This window comes from Scylla paramamosain, chromosome 8 (genome assembly GCF_035594125.1).
Source record: "Scylla paramamosain isolate STU-SP2022 chromosome 8, ASM3559412v1, whole genome shotgun sequence".
Classification (NCBI taxonomy): domain Eukaryota; kingdom Metazoa; phylum Arthropoda; class Malacostraca; order Decapoda; family Portunidae; genus Scylla; species Scylla paramamosain.
The window spans coordinates 23,507,325-23,517,039 of record NC_087158.1 but is presented as its reverse complement, the minus strand read 5'-3'; positions in this window follow the sequence as shown (position 1 = coordinate 23,517,039).

The window sequence follows — 9,715 nt, the reverse complement described above, 5'->3', positions numbered from 1 at the left end:
ATGTCGATAATGAGCACTTGGTTTTATGTGCAGTCTTGATTCACGTCTTGTGTGAGTGGAGTATTAGAACTATTACGCCTTGTCAGAAGAAAACATAGCGTAATTTTCCTAGTACGAATGTTACGTATACAAGTATTGATTTAACCTTCTGAATGCAAAAGTTATTATCTCAGTAAGACAATGAAGGGAATATTCATTTAGCAAGAATCAAACTATATGCCTCAAAAGGTTCACTGAATATTCAATCACCTCCTTTGTTGTGAGAGTTGCTTCTCAACATGACAACATAAATTTGCTCTAAACCATTTTATCAAGTTGACAAGCAACAAGTCATAGGATGCACTTAATATTGTATCCCCCTTGTTCAAAAATACTAATATGATCAGTACGAGAGTTATTACTAAAAATTCATTTAGTGAATGTTTCTCTTGTTAAAAATAATCATGTCGTTTGAGCGACTCACGTATCCAAGGATTGACTTTGGTATATCTGGTATCTTCCTTGCTATTGATATTGTCAGCGAAATCACTGTATTTTAAAATTACTCATCTACCCAAAATATGGTGTCTGTATTATTAAAAGAATACATCAAAATTGCCTGTACGAAAGTTCATCACTTCGTTGTCAAAAAAAATAGCATTCTTCGCATTTCCTCATCGATACGGTAATGAAGTCTCGCGGTGACATCACTTTAATACTTCCTTCTTGTCACACTTCCATTCCACTTCCACTTGCATTTCAGAATATATATTCGTAATACAATTTTCCGCTTTACAGTCTCATCTATCAACTCGCAGATTGCATTTCACTTTCCATCTACTTTTCATTAATGTTTACGATTGTATTTTCTTCCTGTGTGTGTGTGTGTGTGTGTGTGTGTGTGTGTGTGTGTGTGTGTGTGTGTGTGTGTGTGTGTGTGTGTGTGTGTGTGTGTGTGTGTGTGTGTGTGTGTGTGTGTGTGTGTGTGAGTGTGTGTGTGTGTGAGGGGGGTTGTGGGGGATGAATTCTATATATCTCTTATTTATTTATTTATTTATCTATTTTTTTTTTTTTTTATTAATTCTAATCCATCACTCGGTAACCGTCCAACGTAAACTCGACCTACAGAATCATGAACCCACTTGCCTCACCAGACACACAGTCTGTTGACATTTTTAGTCAGGTGATACACGCTTACACGCACACACACACACAGACACATATATATATATATATATATATATATATATATATATATATATATATATATATATATATATATATATATATATATATATATATATATATATATATATCCCCCGAGAAAAACTTAAAAACTCAAGTATTTTTATTTTATTTATTTTTTTTATGAGAAGAGATTAACGTATTAATTGTAAAAACCCATCATATATTATTTCTTTCTTATTTTTTTTTATTTGGGAGGAGTGGGGACGTATGCACACTGACGCTTACTTATTTTTTTATTATTTGATTGTTTTCTTTAGTATAACTGCATTTATTTTTTCGTTTATAACTTTCTTTTCAAAGGAGTTTTATCTACCTTTAGATTTTAATCAAATTTTCTATTTCTTTTTATTTTTCATTATATTTTTTTATTATTTTATGAAGTTTAAATACAGTTTTTATTTCTATTTATATTTTTTTATTATTTTTTCATTATTTTTATTATTTAAGTTTCAATGTTTTTTTTTTCTTTTCCTTCTTTTTTATTCTTTATTGATCTTTAAACCTCAAAGGATTTTTCTTTTTCTTTTTATTCACCAATATTTTTTTTTATTCTTATTTTTATCCCCTTGTTATATACTCGTATGTGCAAATGCCCATCAACCTTTTTTTCAAAAAACAAATATCTCCATTCATTTACTCTTCACCCTCACGTTTGATTGCACATCATGTTTAAGGGTGATTTTCAAGGGTTGAGGATAGGGGGCGTGCATCTCAGTCTTCCGGTACTTCAGGAAGGAGGGCGCCTACGACAACTATCACCCCAACCACCGTCAGCGTCACCCACGCCACCTTAAACACCTTTCTCGTCACCCGCCTCAACACGCCTACGTCTGGACTGGCGGCGTTGGCGGGAGTTGCAGGTTTCCCTTCACCTTCCCTTTCTGTCTTCCGGCTTACCTGTCCTTTCTCGCAGGTGTTGCTTGCCTCTTTGTCGTCCTCTTCAGCATTGCTTGGGAACATCTCTTTATTTTCTTCTCCTTTCTCTTCTTCTTTATCGCTGTCCTGCATCTCATCTTCTCTCACTTCATTCGTCACTTCTCCTCTACATTCCTCTCCGTTCAACACCAGCAGTTCCTCCTCGCATTTTGCTTCCTCTTCCTCCGATTCCTGCACCTGCGCAGGCATTAGCAGCGTCTCACCGTCGCTCATCAAAGGCTCGTCATCTACAATCAGAATCATATTTCTGTCTTCTATATTTTCCTTCTTCATTCTTACCAACCCCCTGAAACCCTCGTGCTGCAATGAAAAACCGCCTTGCGTCCAGATGCGGAAGACAAACTCCCTCTCGTTAACAACATCCTCCCACACCTGCTCGGAGAACCACAACATGGGTACGAAGCTACGAGTGGGACCATCACCCCACTGATCATTCCAAGTGACAGTAACACGCATCCACAAGTCTCCCTTGTGCCTGATGAACTGATTCAGCATCATGGAGGCCAGCGCAGACGTCCACCGCTGAGGGCCTGGCGAGTTCCTTTGCCTTTCCCTCTCAATCCAGTCCTTTTTCTTTTCCTTGTACGTCCTCAGTTTTTGATCGAAGCGGAAAGTGATCAGCTCCCTGTGGCGAAACGCTACGCCAAACACGTGACTCATCAGTTCGATCTTCAACTTCCGCGGCAGGAACTTTTCGTCCATGCAATACACGTGACACACGCCCCTCGCCTTCCGCCGCAGCAGGACACGTGACAATGACTTCAACAAGGGGAACTTTGACCCAGCTGTGGAGGACGGTGACTCGACTGAAGGTGATGATGACTTGACTGTAGAAGACCATGACTTGGCTATTGAAGACAATGATCGCTCTGAAGATGACGACTTGGCTGTAGAATATGATGACTTGGCTGAAGAGGAAGATGACTTAGCTGAAGAAAATGATGACTCGGCTGTAGGTGATGATGACTCAGAAGAAGATAATGACAAGGTTGTAGGAGGTGATGACTTGCCAGAAGATGATGATGACTTGGGTGTAGCTGAAGAAGATGATGACTTGACTGAAGAAGACGATGACTTGCCAGAAGATGATGATGACTTAGGTGTAGCTGAAGAAGATGACGACTTGACTGAAGAAGACGATGACTTGCCTAAAGAAGATGATGACTTGGCTACACCTGAAGAAGATGACAACTTGACTGAAGAAGACGATGACTTGCCTGAAGAAGACGATGACTTGCCTGAAGAAGATGATGACTTGGGTGTAGCTGAAGATGATGACGACTTGACTGAAGAAGATGACGACTTGAGTGAAGATGATGACGACTTGGCTGAAGATGATGATGATTTGGGTGTAGCGGAAGATGATGATGACTTGACTGCAGTAGATAACGATTTGACTGTAGTGGATGAGGACTTGACTGTAGTGGATGATATGACTGTAGTGGATGACGGCTTGACTGTAGTGGATGCCGGCTTGATTGTAGTGGAAGACGGCTTGGCTGTAGTGGATGACGGTTTGACAGTAGTGGATGAAGGCTTGACTGTAGTGGATGAAGGTTTGATTGTAGTGGATGACGGTTTGACTGTAGTGGATGAAGGCTTGATTGCAGTGGAAGACTTGACTATAGTGGATGAGGGAACTACAGTAGTGGATGACGACTTGGTGATGACAGACGACAGCAGGGGCGTGCCTGGGCCGGGCACGTAGAACACCCTGCCTGGGTACTTTCTCTCGCAGATGCGATCCACAAGCCCCACGATTCGCTTTATCGGCTTTCTGTACCGCGCTATCACCTTGTCTCTTTTCCTCTGGGCCCAGTCGAACAGGCGCCTCTTGCACGCCCGGTATGCGTCCCTGATCACGAACCCGCACCAGTCGTCGAGGAGGTGGGCCCAGGGCTCGGACTTGACGGAAGGGGACGGTGAGGGCGATACGATGACAGGGGAAATCATCTCCGGGACGGGAGGAGGCGAGTCCACGGGTATAATACGTGCTTTCGATAACTCTCGTTTGCCACATTCAGGGCAGAGTTCTACGTCTACTTTAATTTCTGCTTTTCCTGATCCAAAGTTACCTATCTTAACGGAATTTTCCTCCACGAGAGCCTTCTGTGGGAATTGAGGCTTGCACACTGGACAAGTGGCGATGTTAAGGTGTTCAGATTCTTGTCCTTCCTTTGCTTTTACTTTCCGAGTCAATGACAGCGGATTAGAAGAGAACGCATCGAAAGCAAAGTGAATGGTTTCCTGCACGCCTTTCGGATCCTGTAAACATTGAATTAGGTGTGTGGCGTCGATTGCTTGCTTGAAGATGGTCTTCTTACTTCTTTTAACTTTCATCTTCACGCAGTAATCGACGTCCAGTTCGCTTATTACTTTTACGTTAGCTGTCACGCGGCAATGAGGAAACACATTCATTGCGTCAGTTGTCACCTTCTGCTGGCCGGGGTGCAGATCTACGGTCATGATGGGGCAGAAGTAGTGCTTCTTCCACCACCAGCACTTCTTCACCCGCTGGGCCAACAGGACGATGGCGGTCGCCTTCTTGTCTGAAAGAACACGCACAGCACAAGACACTTCCATTTCTCGAGCCATTTGGCAATTCTTAGCTACTCTATACTTTGCCCTCAGGTACAGGTATAGGGTACAGGTACAGGGTACAGGTACAGGTACATATGTCTCCAAGGCCTTGATATCTTCGCAACACTATGCGGGCTCCTTACTTAGCTCCAAGCTGTCCAAGCAGGGAGTCCATGATTGGTGGGAAGCTTCTTAGCTGAATGCTGATTGGCCAAGAGAGAGAGAGAGAGAGAGAGAGAGAGAGAGAGAGAGAGAGAGAGAGAGAGAGAGAGAGAGAGAGAGAGAGAGAGAGAGAGAGAGAGAGAGAGAGAGAGAGAGAGAGAGAGGTTTTTTTTTTTCTAAAGTTCCAAAGACTGTCACTCTATCCACTGAACCATGGGAGAGAGAGAGAGAGCCAACAGACAGACACACACACACACACACACACACACACACACACGTACAAAATAAAAATACACCACGCCTTATTGAATACACAAGGAATACAGTGAAATACAAGTTATTAGACAAAACGTAATTGTAAACCAGTGACTGTCTGTCTTCATATTGCCTCTTTTGATATTTTACTTGAGATGCAAATTCCGTTCATCCATCTTTTTTCCCTTTCCTATTTTTTCCTTTCCCTTCCCTATTAGCCCTCTCTTTTCTCTCTTTCTTCATCCTGTTTTTTTTTTCCTTCTCTCTCTCCCTCTCTCCCTTCTCTACTAGCTTTATTTTTCCCCCTTTTGTCATCCATCCTCTTCTCTGTTTTCCCCTTTCCTCTCTTGCTTCTCTCATTTTTCTCCCTTCCTAACCCTGACCGAAGGAATTAGCCAATCACAGTTAAGAATAGTGAGAGGTAGCCGTCAGTGTCACCGTGAGTATCGTTGAGAATTGGCTTGTCTTCCCTTCTCCCTATTCCTCCCTTCCTCCCTCTGTGTCTCTTGCCCCCCATGGCCTCTGATCCTCTTCGTCACCATTCTCACGTAAAAAAAGCAGTCCTGTCCTTAGTTGTCTTAGGCATCTTGCTACTTCGCACTTCTAGTTCTTTTTGTTTTCCCGTTCGTTTTTTGTTGTTTTATTGTATCTCACACTACTGTTTTTATTACTGTAGTACATTCTTTTCTGTACGTTCTCTCTCTCTCTCTCTCTCTCTCTCTCTCTCTCTCTCTCTCTCTCTCTCTCTCTCTCTCTCTCTGGCAGTAACACGAAAAAGCAAAACAAAGTCAGGAATTCCCCTTGAGTAATCAGTCACTTGGCCTCTGATCACTACAGAAAGCTGTGATTTTTGTTATCTCTCTCTCTCTCTCTCTCTCTCTCTCTCTCTCTCTCTCTCTCTCTCTCTCTCTCTCTCTCTCTCTCTCTCTCTGTGTGTGTGTGTGTGTGTGTGTGTGTGTGTGTGTGTGTGTGTGTGTGTGTGTGTGTGTGTGTGTGTGTGTGTGTGTGTGTACGCAGGGAAAACATAATAGAGGTGTAAGTTTGTCCCGTTCTGGGCGTGTGTTTGCAAGTGTGCCATTGAAAAGTGTTATTGCCACTGTCTTTTATTGTTATAGACACACACACACACACACACACACACACACACACACACACACACACACACACACACACACACACACACACACACACACACACACATACACATTGGATCCCTTGTTCTAAGTAGATTAATTTTGAAATAGAAAATTGAAAAAAAAAAATCATAGCATATCAGTGAGAGAGAGAGAGAGAGAGAGAGAGAGAGAGAGAGAGAGAGAGAGAGAGAGAGAGAGAGAGAGAGAGAGAGAGAGAGAGAGAGAGAGAGAGAGAGAGAGTATGCTAATTTCCTATGCCTAATTCTGAGTGGCATGTAGCGTGTTCTGAGTCTTTCCCATGCGGTGAGGCCTGAGACGCGCTGTGCCTGCGTGAGGCGTGTGTGCTGTGCAAGGCGTGCCCGCATGTGTGGTGATTGAGGCAAAGGAAAATGCCACCACGTCAGATGAGGTCATCTCTCGCCTCCACCTGGCCCGTAACTACCTCTCTAGGCCGCGTCAGCCACAACCAGGACATAGGAGGAAGGAGGGAAGGGGAACCATGGAAATCTTAAGGAGAAATATTTGCATACATGGGTACAAAATATGGAAAGTTGATACATACATTATATATATATATATATATATATATATATATATATATATATATATATATATATATATATATATATATATATATATATATATATATATATATATATATATATATATATATATATATATATATATATATATATATATATATATACTCGTATATATATATATTCAATTATCGGCACTTTATCGTAAGTGTGAGTTTTTTTTTTTTTTTTTTCTTTTTTTCGTGGACGATCCAGTGGTGATTTCATTGCTTCCCCTCTCCGAATCTTTCTCCTGTTTTCAGAGAGGATTCTGGAAGACTGGTATTGTGTTAGGCATGTTGAAAGCTTTAGATTGAATTTGGCAGAAATCATGGTTTCCTCAGCCTCGCTCCACCGGCCTTCACTTTTTTCTCGGTTCCTTGTTTGTCAATAACCTTTCAGGGCCGCGGCGACTGTGCTGTGCGGGGCGGGGCTGCTCCTCACCACACTGGGGTGGCGGAGCCGCTGCCGCGATCGTCACGCCTCTACCAGTGTCGTTATTAATAACATTGTTTACCTCATCGCGTCGTTCACTAATTATCCTCTTTGTGAAATTAAAGCGCTTATTGTGATTTTCAGGTTGCTTAACTCATAATTACATGAGTGAAAAATATCAGGAGATTTCTTACAGTATGTTAATATAATACTACTTACAAACTACTTGCGGCCGGGATATATGCAGTATAAGGCACTCTTCCCGCCCACCTCTCCCACTAGCGATATGTCGCCATTAAGGTCAAAAAACACCACCGTGTACCTTCCAGTAAATGTGTACAAGTAAGTTTATATTAAATAATTCAACTAGAGGAGCATACAACACAACACTGCACTGCCACTAACGCTCATGCATCCTGATTAGGAAATGAAACTTTTCGTGGATAATTATGTGTTTCACCACACATCATACAAAGATAAAAAAAATCTGAGATGAAAGATCACAAAAATTGGATTCTTCTTCGCGAAAATATGTTCCCCTGGAAACTCATATTTCCTGAAATCAGCTTACCATCACATTTTTTTCCCTAAATATTACTCATAAAAAGAAAATAAAAGTAAGCCGTGTTTCCGTAGCAAAAACGATGTTAGACTCGCTATAAAACGCTTAACTTCTTAACCTGAAAGCACGAACCCTTCTCTTCCCGCCTGCCTCCCCTCGCCGCCTTCACCGCCCTTAACACTCTCCATCCGTTCATTTTTTTTTTTTTTTCTTGTTAGGATGCAGTATCCTTCTAATACTCACCCACGATTCGTCCACTACGTTAGCCGTTTCACTATTATTTACATTATTCTATTCCTTACTAGAGGCGTTGGTTACAGTGGAGGGAACAAAAATAGCAAAACATGATGCCGCACGAAACATAAATGTGACGCAAAAGAGAAAACGGAAGCACCAAAAAATACAGGTTGAGTGAAAGTTTAATTCACACCTGCACAGGTAGACGAGAAAAAAAAGTGACAAAACTAAAAAACATAAATAAATACAGTGAAGGAAGCGAATGGCATAGGAGAGAATAGGAAAACAAATAGAAATAGCAAAACGTAAAAACGAAAAAGGAAAGGATTGCATGAAAGAGCGAAAAATAAGCAAAAGGCAGGTATGGAAATGTAATCACAGTCCCCACCACACTACACCCCACCAACCTTCTCCCCCTCCGCCTCCTCACCCCAACAACATCCTCCCCACCTCTCACCACACCACGTTCCTCCTCTACCCTCCCCACTCAGCCTTCCTGACCTTACCTCCTCCTCCTCTTCCTAATACCCCCCCCGACCCACAATCCCTTGCCCCCTCAAACGAAATCCCAGTCGACACCAAAAGATCATATTATTCCCGTTTTCATTACTTGGTCTTCTTCCTGTTTTCTTTGAAGCGCAGACTGTCTCATTTTGTGTGAATTTAGCATTACATCAGCGTGTCCTTCTGTTATGAGAAAATAAGGATATTGTCATTATTATTCTCTCTCTCTCTCTCTCTCTCTCTCTCTCTCTCTCTCTCTCTCTCTCTCTCTCTCTCTCTCTCTCTCTCTCTCTCTCTGTTTATCTACACATTAACCGGGCATTCAATATCCATATCATTCCGTCCCTCTCCTCATTCTGTCACAAATAATGTGTGCAATCTGCGACACACGCCCGACAAAAGCCTCGCCATAGGAATGCATTTAATCAATGGGAAACTAAAGAGAAATAAAAAAAAAAAAAAACAGCAAAAAAAGCCTCCATGGCACAAATAAGGGAGTGGGTGGGGGAAATCCATACTTGTTGCTGCTCATTCCGTGACCCTTTCATATGATTAGCCGTATGTGGAATGTAAATATGAATGTGCGTTGCCTTGGTGAAAAATAATGTAGGAAAATGTTTTCGTTAATTGATTTAATGCAATGTTATGTGTAGTGTACGTTGGGATTGGGGTGTTTGTGGTGGTAGTGGGAGGGAGGAAGGGAGTAGTAGTAGTAGTAGTAGTAGTAGTAGTAGTAGTAGTAGTAGTAGTAGTAGTAGTAGTAGTAGTAGTAGTAGTAGTAGTAGTAGTAGTAGTAGTAGTAGTAGTAGTAGTAGCAGTAGTGGACGTGGTGACATTGTTGGTCGTGGTGGTTGGGTGAGATCAGCTAAGAAGCAAGATGATTGTGGTAAAAGTGCAACAATGGAAGAGAAGGAGGTGGAAGGTGAGTGTTTCTTGGGTTACTTAAAGTGGAAGGCGATGGTCGTGGTGGTAATGGAGGTAGTGGTGTGGAGTGGTAGTGATGGTAGTGGTGGTGGTGGTGGTGGCTTAGGTTAACGCTGAGTCACAAGAAATAAAAACGACAAAATAAGAGAGAGAGAGAGAGAGAGAGAGAGAGAGAGAGA